We start from the raw sequence: 16,323 nt of genomic DNA on the forward strand, positions 1-16,323 counted from the left end.
CATAAACATGTTAGTTCTGCCAAGATCAAACTCAGTGCTGCAGGAAAAAGAGCTTGTGCAAAGACTCTCACCCCTTGCCTGAATACTCTCAAGGCCTCCCTGAAAAGTTTCCACTACCCTTCCTGGCACTCTGTAACCTAATGCAGGTCAAGCACATGTGGTACATAGACAGGCGTTCTATACTATCTGCTGGGAAAAATAACAGGGCATCTTAGTCATCCCATGTGAGCCCAGATTCTCACATTTGATCCATTACCATTCCCAAGCCTTGAACCAAAAGTCTTGAACCAGAGTCTTGAACCACAAGCTTCTCCTGAATGCCATACTCTTAGGCTACAGCTCTGATTTGACCAGCATGTTTAATTTCCTCCCCTTGTGGTCTGTTTCTCTAAATTATAGTCATTACAAGCAGTAAAGGGGCTTCAGTTAAGCATATGGTGACTTGGAAAATGTATCTGCGCCTGTCCTCTATCTGTATGGGTTTTCATGACTATTTGAACAAAAAGCAGGAAATAGTAAAGGACTCCATCCTAAGATCAGGCTTAATATACAACTTTACACTGCCAGTCTCAAGGTGGCATTTTGGCATGAAACTCAATTTTCTCTTAGAATAATTTGCATGGGAATTATGGGCTAAATGCTCTCAAAGTGTCTAAGCTATAATTCTTTATGAGACTGCACTTTGGCATTTAACTACAGCATATGCAAGCCTAACTCAGAGGCTTAGTCTTTACATTTGTCCAAATTCTCAACATGATGCCAGCCAACTTTTAATGAAAAGCATTGCTTCCCGATATGATTTACTTGCTCTGTGAATTTTTTTTCCTAGAGGGATTTTTGCTTTTCATTAAATATAAACTGAACTTTTGCTGAGACTTCTGCCATTGATGAAAATTCTCTTCGTAAACCTCTCATCTTCCAAACTCCAAACCCTATGCAAAAATAAAATAGTAATGAATCTAACTTGTCTCCTTCCATGCTATAATGAATGTTTAGACTATACAGAATGATATTCTGTTGTATGAAGCTAATATTTCAAAGTCCGTCAGCTTTGTGCCACTTATGGTGAACCACAAATTTCGGAAGAAAGCACAAGACAAGGAGGAATGGGAAAGAAGAAAAAAAATCTTAAAAAGAAAAAAAAAATAGAGTAAAGGAGTTAGGGGAAGAGAAAAGTAAGGTTACTAGAAACTGCAGAAGCTGCATTATCTGTGTATAATGTGGCTGTAATACTACACTGGTCAGCAAGTATAATGTAAAAGGTAACGTGGAAGAGTTTTATATGCTTTTCGGAACTATAAAAGGAGTGTGAGTGGATTTTAAACATTTTGATTAGCACCACAAAGATTTTAATGCTGTATTTAAACAGTTTGCTATAGGGCAAACACATTTGGTAGACAAGGAAAATGAAAGCATGGGCATCAGTTTCTCTGTTTTCTATTAAGTAATGTTGCGAAGTAAGCAGAAGTTGGATTCAGATATCAGATAATTATCTCCACACTGTGTGTCACAGTAAATAATTTTAATTGGTTTAACTTCAGGGACCATTACTGGCCTAATTAGAAACATGAAAAGGCTACAAGTATTAGGAAATATCCTGAAGGAATGAGAACATTAGCAATTCTGTCAAGCCATTTTTAAAATAAGTACACAGTAGCAGCCACATTTCAGTGAAAGGCAGGGTACTTGAAAGGTGCTTTTAGGAAAACAGTGCTTGGGAGTGTGTAATAAGAGATCTGTAACAGGACTCACAGAAATGGGGTAACAGGCTGACATGTATGCTATTATTGTGTTAAAAACATAGTCATCTTGTTCTGATGGCTGTTTTTAAAAGAGGCAGTTTAACGTTTTCAAAGGCAAGGAAAAATAATTGAGGCTGGGTAAATCTTTATTGAGAATACGTTGACTTCCTGAAAGATGAAATGATCTTTGAGTAAAATAGATTTACCCAAATACCTTCAGTGTGCAGGGGAGATGAACTGAGTGAAGGATGGTGTACTCTGTGTGGACTGGGGTCACTTCTTCACCTCGGGTTCCCAAGATTCATGAAAAAATGAATGGAAATCACTCTTGGAAGCATACATAAACATGATACACACTGCACTGAGGGTATAACATAGTTCATACTTCGAAAATGATCGTTTTCTGAATAAAAAGTGAGATACTATGGCCGTTAGGTCAGAGATGATGCTTAAACAAGAAAGCTCCTGGGATTTTCAAACTTTCAGAGTAAGAGTTGTCCATCACATGAAATAAACAGAATGCCATCTAATGTTTCAGTGCATAACTAATAAGAACTTCTAATCAATAGTTTCATTGTACAATGTGTTTTTTTTTTAATTTATAATCTTGTTTTTAACATTCCACTTTCTGAAATTGCTGATGGTAACATTTGACTAACTACCCTCTTCGGGATATGAAGATTTTGAATGGATCATCCAAGCTGAAAGTTATCAAAATCACCCATATTTTTAGTCACTTTTGTTTATTTGTTTTAAATGCAAAGAATAGAGAAACTAAGTAGAAAAAGGAAGGCATGGTAAAGTATGGATCATTTAAAGAAAATCTGTATTACTAGAGAAGAGTAAAGAGTATAATTTTGCACCCTTGATATTTGGGCACACTGTCAAATACAACACTTTATTAATATAATTTTGTATTTAAAAGGTTAAAAAAAAATAGTTCCACCAGATTTGTCAAGCAAAATGTATGCCTGTGTAAAAACCCACATCACAGATTCTCCCCACATATATGTTCACAGACCCCTGCCCCAGACTCATATATATTCAAACGTGCAGAAACCCATTTCAGCAGTTTGTGCTTTTACACTGAATGCCCTAAAATAATGCTACCAGTTATCATAATTACCTTTTTAATATTTCTTTGTTTTAAAATTTTGGTGAATCTTGTTTGACCTAGGTACATACAGTAATTTAGAATCACATCTTCTTCAACAAGATTATAACAAATGACCTTTGCCTTTGTGGAAATATAGAGTGCATACAGATAAATAAAACAGAAATAATTCATACGGAATATTTTAAGGTAGAAAATAGATTAATCGCTTGTAGGTTTGTTAAGGAACACACACACAAGATTGTTGATAATTATAAAATAATACTTATTGCCTGCCCACCAAGCACATGTTTCATATTTCAAATTTCTTCCAAATGTAGAAGAGGGCGGGAGGGTGATGGGGAGAATAAAAATGTGGTTGCTTATACAAATATACACACTTATATACGTACACAAACATACATACATATGTTCAGATATTTCAGCTTTGCCCATATGTTCCGAAAATAGCAGTCTGGAAAATTTGTACCCACACATCCTGCTCTCAGAGTATGGATACAAATGAAGACAAATTTCCTTAGGACCCAAATTATTCAAGAGAAAAAGATCTTCAGGTCCCTTTATTCTTCCAGGACACTGAACACTGCAAAGCAGCCTTAACACCCAAATCTACTCCTCAGAATTCCAGATGGATCCTTTAAAGGATTTAAGATTACTTCCTCTCATATCCTTCTTCTCCAAAATAAAATACCTGCCACTATATTCAGGGAATGGATAAAGGAATAAAGGTTCAGATTGGGGTATGGGCCTTCGTTTAAGAAGTTTTCCTTTAAAACACTAAGAGGAGTTCTGCCACCAAGATGGCAACAGTTTCATCCTACCTCTCACCCTCTTCTGTGATCCTTGCTCTTTTTCTGTTTGTGCGCATGCACGTGTGCTCAGTTCTGTCTGACTCTTGTGTGACCTCATGGACTGTAGCCTACCCGTCTCCTCTGTCCATGGAATTTCCCAGGCAAGACTGCTGGGTGGGTTGCCATTTCCTTCTCCAGGGGATTTTCCTGCACAAAGTCCACTAACCCATGCGCAGGGCTGTCACTTATCAAAGAGTAAGCTAGGACTCAGAAAAAAGGCACTATATATTTTTTAAATGCTATTAGTGACGAAATTCTTCATTATGAAAAGTGAGACTAGCTAAGAAAGTCAGTCTGCAAAGGAAAGAAGCAGATGGTCGACTGATGAAGAGCAAAAATAAAAGACGGACTAAGCACTGGAGTGGGTTCCATTAAGCCTTCCTGTTCAACTGTTTTCCTGCACTTGTCTCACTGTAATCTCCAAACACCCTTCCTTCCTTTCTGCTTTTGTTTGGATCTTACAAAAGAAAGAATTTCTGCTTATATAATTCTTATATAATTTATAGTCTGCATTAATAGTATCGATAATTCTATGAGATGAAATTTAAAAATAACTTCTTACTAGTAGAAGTAATTCTATTATATTCATCACAGTAGCTTTTTTTTTTTTTTTTCACTTTGCAGTCAAGTCTATATTAAGTTACAATTCTTAGGCTAAAAAAACACACCAATTGCCTTTTAATGTAATCTGAAGTTATCCACTGGCTCCTTCCCATCACATGATATCTCAAAACCCAGGGATCCCAGCAGGTCCTATAGATTTAAATTACTAATATTCTGTTAAATCTTTAGGGAAGAAGTTAGTAATAACGGAATTCACTACACAAAGCAATGAAGCCTCATAATTAAAGACTGTATTCGGATAACTTTATAAATGTTTTGGTGCAAAATTTACCATCTCCTCAGCTTTTACTGTCCTATGGTACAAAATGAAAGGCAAGACATAATGGGTAGCCTACCCCTTGGAAGCCTGCTTCTTGTAAGTTCCTTTAGTCATTAACACTTTCTTCTAGATTCTCCTAAATTAATTATTACTTATAACCAAGTATAAATAATTATTTATTCCTCATTTTACAACTAGACTCTGAGGTCCTGATTAGGTTTCCTATATGAAAACCTTCTTAGAATACTAATTCTCAGATTGGATTACTGGGAAGCTTGTTAAAAATGCAAATATTTGGGCTGTACAGTGTAGATCATCCTTCAGTATTTTGAATGGCACCCAAGAATCTTTAAAAACTTATCAAGCACCTACATAATTCTAAGTGGGCTTCCAGGTGGCTCAGCAGTAAAGAATTCACCTGCAATGCAGGAGAATTAGGAGACTCAGGTTCAGTTCCTGGGCTGGGAAGATAGTCTGGAGGAGGAGATATGAGCCCACTCCAGTTTTCTTGCCTGGAGAATCCCATGGACAGAGGAGCCTGGCGGGTAACAGTCTATAGGGTCCCAAAGAGTCAGACACCACTCAAGAACTGAGCATGCATGTACGTGATTCTGATGCAGTCAGTTCAGGAAAAAATATTTTGCAAAAAACAAGTTTTTTAAAAATATTTTTTCTTTTGCTTATCAGGATTTTAAACTTAGAAAACCTGACATAATATGGCAAACACTTGAGAATATTTTTAACATTAATGTATACAAATTACAATTGATTGTATCTAATATTTTGACTACCAAAAATAAAGTTAACTGTTTAGTGACAAAGATATTAAAAGCTTTGTACATATTTTTATTTGATGCCAGTCAATAAACTGAACCAAAACAATAGTAAGATTGGGCCTTACAAAAAGATTTCTAAAATTATTGTATTGCAGATAACTATACAAAAACAATACTTATCCATGGTCCTTTCAACTGATCATCATAAATTATGTTAATTTTTAAAGTGAGATACTTCTGTTTGCTCTAAAACTTTGAAAAATAATTTTTAGTTTCCTTGTAGTAAGATATAGATGCTACTATTATAATCATGGTAGGAATTAACATTTCTATTTGTATATATAACTTATGAAGTACCAAATTTAAAAAACAGTGCTTATTATTGGCTTTATTAATGGATGATTCCTATTCCAAAGGAATTTATTTAAATCTCTTAATGGCAGCTTTTATATTTCTATAATGAATTGATAATGTATTTATCAGAATTATACACAATAAAGTTATTTAAAGCTTCAATCCCAAGATCCCTAAATAGGATTTAATATAGAAGCCGTTGTAGTAAACCTGCATTATGTTCTCTAAGGAGAAACATAATTCTAATTAAAGACATTTATATTGTACTTTATACATTAAACTTACTTTTTAACTTCATGGATATTCAGCAAACTAGGTATAAGTTTATATATACTTCAGTTCAGTTCAGTTCAGTCACTCAGTTATGTCTGACCCTTTGTGACCCCATGGACTGCAGCATGCCAGGCTTCCCTGTCCATCACCAACTCCCGGAGTTTACTCAAACTCATGTCCATTGAGTCGGTGATGCCATCCAACCATCTCATCCTCTGTCGTCCCCTTCTCCTCCCACCTTCAATCTTTCCCAGCACCAGGGTTTTTTCCAGTGAGTCAGTTCTTCACATCAGGTGGCCAAAGTATTGGAGTTTCAGCTTCAGCATCAGTCTTTTCAATGAATATTCAGGCCTGATTTCCCTTAGGATGGATTGGTTGGATCTCCTTGCTGTCCAAGGGACTTTTAAGAGTCTTCTCCAACACCACGGTTCAAAAGCATCAGTTCTTCGGTGCTCAGCTTTCTTTATAGTCCAACTCTTACATCCATTCATGACTACTGGAAAAACCATAGTCTTGACCAGATGGACCTTTGTTAACAAAGTAATGCCTCTGCTTTTTAATATGCTGTCCAGGTTGCTCATAACTTTTCTTCCAAGGAGTAAGTGTCTTTTAATGTCACAGCTGCACTCACCATCTGCAGTGATTTTGGAGCCCCCCAAAATAAAGTCTGCCACTGTTTCCACTGTCTCCCCATCTATTTCCCATGAAGTGATGGGACAAGATGCCATGACCTTAGTTTTCTAATTGTTGAGCTAATATACTTAGTAATTTATAAATATGAAATATAAAAAGAATTCTATATTTGGGTCAATATCAAGATAAAAATGAGAAAAAATTTGTTACCTTTCTTTTAACACAACTGCAACCTCCAAAGTGTGACATAACTTAAATTGCTTTGCTTGCCTCAGTGGTAGATGAAGTTGATATAATTTTTTAAACTTTACAACAATCCACAATCACAGAAATGTAATATGTGGTGTGACTACCTTTCTATTATATCGTTATGTCTCTATATGCCTTAATTTATTTAATCCACTCTCTATTATTGCAGGAGAGCATTTCTTGATTTTGGCCATTAAAAACAGTGCTATAGTGAACATCCTTAGTCACACTCCTAGGCAAAAATCATCTGATTATTTCCTTATTTTAGAGTAAGGTAAGCACTGCATTAAAATGTACCTATATTTTTAAAGCCTTTCATTAATAATAAATGTCATTGATTTCCATCTTCCTAGACAATGTTTTGAACAAGACTAATGTATTACTTCAAAAATTATATTTTTGTTCTACCTCTGTTAAGGTCTGCATTACGGTGTTTTTTGGTTTGCTTTTTCTTTTCATATGACTGGTGCATTTTTCTCTATGAAATTGAATTTATTTTGTTCAGTTTTAGAAACATACGGGAAGCACCTGAGCCCCTGGTGTTTTGGTTACCCACTGAAATGTTCATGGTACTGGAATTCATTCGATGGTAAACATAGAGGGGATGAGAAAATATGCAGCCTATGTTACCCTGGAGTTTTCAAATAAGTACCCTAATAAATTGAGAGTTACTAGTTTAGAATAGATTATCATTCTTTAAATGATTATGATTTATTAAAATATCACCAATACTAAGACAGTCTTGAATGGTTTGTGTCCTTGAAGTCTCAGAAGTCCCTTTGTGACTTGGTTTAAAGGACGATAAACATTACATATCATTCATTCCTTCAAGTGGCATTTATCTTATATGTAACATATGCTAGAAGCTTTGAAGAATACAAAGTAATGAAAAAAAATGGTACCATGTATACAGAGGAAAATGCAGATAACCATACAAAGCCTACCTATTTAGTGTAATACCAATGGTATAAGCCACAAATGTTTTCAGAATTCACAGGAACTATAGTCTACTGTGACTTGGAGAGGTCGTAGAAGCTTCAGGAAAGAATTGGAACTTGGGCAGCATATTTAAGAAGGGACAGGATTAAGCTATTAGGTAAGGGTAGTGAGGAAGAAAGGCATAGGAAGTGATTTTGAGCATGAGCACAAGTTGTGATGTCCAAGACAGATGAATTTCCCAGTATGATAAAGGATAGATTACAATATGAAGGACTATAAAAGTAGAGGAACTATTTAGACTACCATTTACATAATACAAATGTGAGATAATAAAGATTTAAATAAGATCATGGAACTGATAAAGAAGAGGAAGGCATGGATATAAGGGAAAAGGTTAAATTTGATTAAAAATTTCTTAACAGATTGAGAAAAAGAAAGCAAAGTAAAAGAGTAAGGTACAGGAATAACTTGCCAGAGAGACGATGGAAATGAACATACTGTTATCACATCGTATGTATGTGGAATGCAGGACTGCAGATAGAACAGCTTTTGACTTGTTTAATAATATGAGCCTGGATTTGGAAACCAGACATTAGAATGGAAAGGGGCAGGTCATGGCAGTTCATTGTGAATCATGATAAAAGAAAGTACTATCTGCAGCCATGACTAAGTAAACTCATCAAGAGAAAGAGGGAAAAAAGGTGTTAGACCTGAATCTTGGAGCCTTGCTATGGGTGGTACATGGGAAGTGAAGCAGGGAGAGAACTGCAGTTTGTAAACATGCACGGCTTTTACATGGCCCAAAAACATCCGGGAGAGATGATTCTTTTCCATCATATGCGGGTGCACAGTCAGTGGCAAAAATAATTCTGTCAGAGTTCTAGACTAACTGAAGTTACCTTTAATTGCTCTCACTTCTAAGACAGATTTCTTCTGCCCTCCAGGAAGCTAACTGGTAAACATCTCTGGCTACCCAAATCATTTCTTCAGACCATCACTACGTCTGGAATTTATCCCATCTTTCAAATTCTATAATTGTATTCTCACTTTTTCTTTTCTTTCCTCATTCTAATCAAAGAGTTGAAAAGGAAAACAATCTGATTCTCAAATTAATGCTCAAGAAAGTAAGACAATGTGATCATTTAAATCATCTCAAAAAGGTATGGGAATCTTTCATTAAGTAGTTGAATCTCAAAACTGTGAACTCTGATAGATCTGTCTCTGAGTTGTAAGTCTCCTCTCCAAAACCATTACTTACTCAGGCAAACCATGACCAGCAACAGAAAGTTAACTGTCTAATATCACAAGCACTATTGTGGAGTTATTATCCAGTAATACCTAGTTCAGTCATGTTAAACTGGATCAGTATATGGAAGGGTCCTTAATTTTTTCTGGAGCTAATCTGGGGTCAGGAGAAAAGAATATAAGGGACACATAAGATAACAACTGAGCTGAGACTAAACCATGAATGATTAAGGAAACAATAGCATCCTAGAGAGAGGTTACACAGCTCTGAAATGACTCGCTGTGGAATTCTAGTTGGACAACACAGAGGGAAAAGATTGAGTGAATTCAGCTAGCTGAGAGAGCTCGCATAACCAGAGGTCCTCAGAGGAGGTGAAGTGTTGGTTGATGGGTATAATGACTGCAAGTGTGTCAGGCAGAGTTTGGAGTGGAAGCCCAGGAAAGTGAAAGCCTTAGTCGCTTTGTCTTGTCAGACTCTTTGCAACCCAGTGGACTGTAGCCCGCCAGGGTCCTCTGTCCATGGAATTCTCCAGGCAAGAATATTGGAGTGGGTTGCCATTTCTTTCTCCAGAAGAGCAGGAATCTTGGAATTGAAAGTCCTGTTTCGAGGTAAAGAAAGAATGAGGTCATGCTGTTGAGAAAGTTGACACAAAATGAAAAAAAAAAAAAAAAAGTTGAGTAGAGGTAAGTGATGAACTGTGAGGCTAATCTTTAAATGGACAATTTAAATATATGGAAATCACCAAGGTTGGTGGGACCACATGTGGTAAAAATAAAAACATTATGTAGTTTATAAAGTTATTTACTAAAAAGAACATTAGAAATTAGGATATTCTCAAATACTATAAAAAATAAACTAAAAAAATGGAATGGAAAGTAAAAGTGCTAGTCACTCAATTGTGTCTGACTCTTTTTGACCCCATGGACTGTAGCCTGCCAGGCTCCTCTGTCCATGGGATTCTCGAGGCAAAAAAACTGGAGTGGGTTGCCATTTCCTTCTCCAGCGAAAAATGGCTTAAAGACCTAAATGTAAAATTGAATACTATAAACCTCCTAGGCAAAACACTCTGAAATAAGTTACAACAAGATCTTTTTGGATCTGCTTCCTAGTGAAGGACTTCCCTGGTGGCTCAGATGGTAAAGTGTCTGCCTATAATGCAGGAGACCCAGGTTCAATCCCTGGGTCAGGAAGATCCCCTGGAGAAGGAAATGGCAACCCACTCCAGTACTCTTGCCTGGAAAATCCCATGGATGGAGGAGCTTACAGTCCATGGGGTCCCAAAGAGTCTATGGGGTCCCAAAGAGTCAGACACAACTGAACAATTTTACTTTCTTTCTTTCTCCTGGAGAAATGGAAATAAAACAAAAATAAATAAAAGGGACCTAATTAAACTTAAAAGCTTTTGCATAGCAAAAGAAACCATAAACAAAACAAACCTACAAAATGGAAAAAATATTTGCAAATGATGTGACTAACAAGGGATTAATCTTCAAAATATGCAATCAGTTTATATAGCTCAATATAAAAAAATTTCAAATAAAAAAGGCAGAAGATATAAATAAATATTTCTCCAAAGAAGATATACAGATGGCCAAAAGGCACGTGAAAATATGCTCAACACTGCTACTTATTACAAAAATGCAAATCAAAACTACAATGAGGTATCACCTCACACAAGTCAGAAAGGCCATTGTCAACAAGTCTACAAATAATAAATGCTGGAGAGGGTGTGAAAACAAGGGAACCCTCTTACACGGTTGGGGGACTATAAATTGGTACAACCATTATGGAGAACAGTATGGAAGCTCCTAAAAAAAAACTAAAAATATAACTACCATATCATCCTGCAATCCCACTCCAGAACATATATCCAGAGAAAAACTGTAATTTGAAAAGAAACATGCACCCTAATGATCATTGTAATACTATTTACAATAGCCAAGACATGGAAGCTGCCTAAGTGTCTACTGACAGATTCACAGATAAAGAAGATGTGGTATATATTTATACAATGGGATATTACTCAGCCATGAAGAGAATGAAATAATGCCATTTGCAGCAACATGGATGGACCTAGAGATTGTCATACTAAATAAAGTCAGAGAAAAATAAACATCATATGATATCACTTACATGTGGAATCTAAAATAAAGGATACAAATGAACTTATTCACAAAACAGAAATAGACTCACAGACATAGAAAACAAATTTATGGTTACCAAATGGGATGGAGGGAGGGAGGAAAGGAGGGGAGAGGGATAAGTTAGGAGTTTGAGATTAAAATGTACCTACTACTACTTTAGTCCATTCTAAAGGAGACCAGCCCTGAGTGTTCTTCGGAAGGACTGATGCTAAAGCTGAAACTCCAGTACTTTGGCCACCTCACACGAAGAGTTGACTCATTGGAAAAGACTCTGATGCTGGGAGGGTTTGGGGGCAGGAGGAGAAGGGGACGACAGAGGATGAGATGGCTGGATGGCATCACTGACTCGATGGAACTGAGTCTGAGTGAACTCCGGGAGTTGCTGATAGACAGGGAGGCCTGGCGTGCTGTGATTCGTGGGGTCGCAAAGAGTCGGACACGACTGACCAACTGAACTGAACTGAACTGAACTACTACTATATAAAACAGACAACCAACAAGGACCTACTGTGTAGCATAAGGAGCTGTACTCAGTATCTTGCAATAATCTATAATAGAAAAGAATATTTTAAAAGAATATATATATATCTTAGTATATATATGTATAACTGAATAGTTTTGCTGTATACCTGAAACTAACACAGCATTGTAAATCACGATATTTCAATAATTTCTTTTTAAAGAGAACATCAGTGTACAAGGCAGTAAAAGTAACAATTTTAAATTCTATTTCAAATTTTTTTTCCTCAGATATTATGTGAAACTAAAAGTTGATATGTTCAAACAGATCGAAAGAGACTGGGTTAACAAAGAAGACCAAATTTCTGTTTTCAGCATTTTTAATTAATTAGTACTGCGAGACTCTAAGACAGAAAGGTATATTATGCGTATTGCTTAGCAAAAATGTATTATATTTCCCTCCTTCTCAGGACCTCTCAAGTAAAATATTGCTTTAGCTGCTATGCAGAGGTTGATCACATCCTCTGTGAGAGGGGATAAAATTGAGACTTTAATGGGTTGGGCCACAGGGAGTCCAACACTGAATCAAGGGGAGATACACAGAAAAGGTGAGACTAACAAAGGAGATTTTGTACTAGCGGCATGATTCTATGTCACCAGGCAAAGAAGAAAGATGTCGCGGCAGGCCTTCTTGGGAAGAAAGCCTGCAGAATACAGAGGCTGAGGTGGACTCACCTCAAAGTGTTGGAGGAGCACACACCAGATAAGGATGTTACCTGCAGTCCACCAATAGTACAGGAAAACTCAGTTATGTAAGAATTAACATGAGCAACTGAAGATGATTTCATTAGAGACTGATTGTTAGGAGTTTTACATAAATGAGAGAACACATTAACATTTTGTTAAAGAATTCAAAGAACTTCCAGATATGTCTATTTCTTTGGAAATAAAAATTTGGAATGGTACTCAGAGTAACAGGATGGCAACATTTCAGGTCATTATTATTACAGATGGAGATATAACCTGGGTTTACCATCATCTCTATATCTATCTTGGGGAAAATATCTCTATATTTCTAATTAAGACTTTAGATGAAAAAAATACTAACTGAAATAAAAAAAATTAACTGATTTTCCTACCCAATTCTGCACTTAAGAAGGAGAAAAAACAACAACAACAACAACTTGGTTTTTACTGCTCCATTTGGGTCCCTGCTGTTTGCCTCTGTAAAGTGATTCACATTTTCATGCAAGACTTTTCCAAATGTTTCAGCGGTGTGAATTGGGATTTATATCTGTGACTATCTCCAAGTTCCTTTATCTGTTCGAGGCAGCAGGTTTCTTATCTGACAGCCTTATAATTATGGAAGAAGCTGCATATTAATGATTCAGTGCTTACATAAACAATTGGCCTTGGAGAAATCTAATGAACCAACTTTGTAGGATTTGATTTTGCCTAATTAAATGTAAATAACATTAAATGTTGTATATGCCAGAATTTTTACAGAACCTTATGAATTTTTTTATGTACACAAAGTGTTATGAATTCAGAGTTTTTAACAGTTATCTTTTAATTCAGCTATTAGGGCAATACAGTTTGACATCAGATACACACTATGAGTATGAGGTACCTGCACACATGTGCACACTAAGTGTTTATGTATGCAAGGTATAATACTCAATTGCTGATATTTTTAATTTAATGCTCCTCTTTTGAAGTTGGCAGCTTGTACATTTTTATCTGAAGGTATGAATCTGTATTATGCTTTGAAGGAACAAATGGCCTCCATGTGGTATTTGGCTTTCCCTTGCCTATCTCTGTTACCCTGGATCAGGATGAAATTCATTCTGACATAGTTTTTTACTTAAACATATGCACCTGATCTTTTCCACTGGTCCTGTGCTAACACATGCCACCGTTTAGGGATATGTACAGTAATTGGCTTTTAAAACAAGAGGATAATGTCATTAGGAAAAAAGGGTATAATTAAACATATATTTTTTTGACTGTGTGGATCACAACAAACTGGAAAATTCTTCAAGAGATGGAAAAACCAGACCACCTTACATGCCTCCTGAAAAATCTGTATGCAGGTCAAGAAGCAACACTGAGAATTGGACATAGAACAACAGACTGGTTCCAAATTGGGGAAAGTGTGCAACAAGGCTGTATATTGTCAATCTGCTTATTTAACTTCTATGCAGAGTACATCATGCGAAATGCTGGGTTGGTTGAAGCACAAGCCGGAATCAAGGTTGCCAGGAGTAATATCAATAACCTCAGATATGCAGATGACACCACCCTTAAGGCAGAAAGCAAAGAAGAAATAAAGGGCTTCTTGATGAAAGTGAAAGAGGAGAGTGAAAAAGCTGGCTTAAAACAACATTCAAAAAACTAAGATCATGGCATCAGGTCCCATCACTTCATGGAAAATAGATGGGGAAACAATGGAAACAGTGACAGACTTTCTTTTCCTGGGCTCCAAAATCACTGCAGATGGTGACTGCAGCCCTGAAATTAAAAGAAGTTTGTTCCTTGGAAGAAAAGCTATGACCAATCTAGACAGCATATTAAAAAGCAGAGACATTACTTTGCTGACAACGGTCCGTCTAGTCAAAACTATGGTTTTTCTAGTAGTCATGTATGGATGTGAGAGTTGGACCATAAAGAAAGCTGAGAACCAAAAACTGATGCTTTTGAACTGTGGTGTTGGAGAAGGTTCTTGAAAGTCCCTTGGACTGCAAGGAGATCCAACCAGCTCATCCTAAAAGAAATCAGTCCTGAATATTCATTGGAAGAACTGATGCTGAAGCTAAAACTCCAATATTTTGTTCACCTGATGTGAAGAGCTGACACTCTGGAAAAATACCCTGACACTGGGAAATGTTGGAGGCAGGAGGAGAAGGGGACAACAGAGATGAGACAATTGGATGGCGTCACTGACTCAGTGGAGGCGAGTTTGGGAGTTTGAGCAAACTCTGGGGGCTGGTGATGGACAGGGAAGCCTGGCGTGCTGCAGTCCACGTCGTCGCACAGAGTCAGACAGGACTGTGTGACTGAACTGAACTGAACCTTACATATTAAAATAATAATATCAACTATGTGGGGACTAAAAGATAAGATTATGCATTTTATGTGTGTTTGATAATTGTGAAAATAAGATAAAAAATAGTGCCTGGTTTCCAAAGTGATACTCAGCACATAAATTTTAAAAGTATTTTGCAATAGAAGATGAGGCTAACAAGCTCTCTTAGAGATCAGTAGTCTGATATAATATTTTTGAGCAGTTGCATGCACTGATGACAGGGTTAAGCAGTAGGCCATGAGGAAACAGAGAGACCGTTTTGTTAAAATACTGTCAAATCTGAAACTTTGCTTTTCTTAACACTGGAGTGTCTAATCAACACAGTCATCTGGATCTTTATAGTCCTATGAAAGTGTTAGCTCACTGATGGGGTCACTCTTTGTGACCCCATGAACTGTAGCCCACCAGGCTATTCTGTCCATGGGATTCTCCAGGCAAGAATACTGGAGTGGGTTGCCATTACCTCCTTCCGGGGATCTTCCCGACTCAGGGGTGGAACCCAGGTCTCCTACACTACAGGCAGATTGTTTGCCATCTGAGCCACCAGGTATGGTCCTACTTTTTAAAAATGTGAATCAGTAAAATATCTGGGAAAGTTAACTAATTACATTTTTAATTGGCCTCTCAATCTCTAAACATTAGAGCAACACTCACCTAACATTTTCTCTCAAAATCTAAGGGCTATAATAGGAATGTCACAGGTAAAATTCAGGCCTGGTCAACCTCCAAACTGGCCTAGATATGTCATGTACTTTTTCTGTTATAATAGTTAAGCTAATTTTTAAGTCAATTTTCTTTTCCATGACTCAGTTTCTCCATCTGCAAAATAGAAAGAGTAATACTTGGCAGCTGTATTTTTGAATAAATGGAATAGCAGAGGTCAGACAACTAGGCATGCATGTCATTATTCACTCTGAATGCAAACACATCTCCTGAAGCCCACCATTCCTATCCCACTATTGCCATTAGACAATACTCAGGAAAGATTAGGATACCAATATATTTTCTAATACCACAGAGGCAAGTAATAACTATTTGCTTATATTCTGAAAAAGTAATTTTTTTTAGAAAAATTTCAAAACAGAAGACACATACTGTTTATAAATGGACTAATACTTTTAAATGGCTCACCTTTAATTATAGTCATTGTTATTGTTGAGTCACTAAGGTGTGCCCATCTCTTTGTGACCCCATGGACTACAGCATGCCAGGCTCCTTGGTCCTCTATTATCTCCCAGAGTTTGCTCAAAATTTTAAGTATAGTACCCATATAATATACAATGGACATTCATTGTTTTATTTGACAACAATCTATACATATTTGCTGTTTGTTGAGTGCTTACTATCTCTGAACTGTTATTCTAGATGAAGAAATACAAGCAGTGAACAAGATGGTAAAGTCTTTACTTTCTTGGAACTTGCCACTTTGTAGGAGAGACAATAAAGAAATGAATATACAATGATTGATCTCTGATGAAATAATTCTAGTGAGAGAATAGAAATTGATTGTGTGTGGATGTGGTATTTTAGACAGGACAATAAGAGATGAATAATCCATGGTGTGATATTCTCCTG

The 16,323-nt window shown here is 36.6% G+C and overlaps 1 non-coding gene across 1 annotated transcript; it reads left to right on the plus strand.

Moving 5' to 3' along the window:
• The first annotated feature begins 10,178 nt into the window (after window positions 1-10,178).
• On the plus strand, window positions 10,179-10,251 carry TRNAY-AUA (transfer RNA tyrosine (anticodon AUA)). The gene has a single exon. It is a non-coding gene; the product is annotated as a tRNA-Tyr (tRNA).
• Window positions 10,252-16,323: the final 6,072 nt, after the last annotated feature.

The sequence above is a fragment of the Capricornis sumatraensis genome, chromosome 9 (genome assembly GCF_032405125.1).
Source record: "Capricornis sumatraensis isolate serow.1 chromosome 9, serow.2, whole genome shotgun sequence".
Lineage (NCBI taxonomy): Eukaryota > Metazoa > Chordata > Mammalia > Artiodactyla > Bovidae > Capricornis > Capricornis sumatraensis.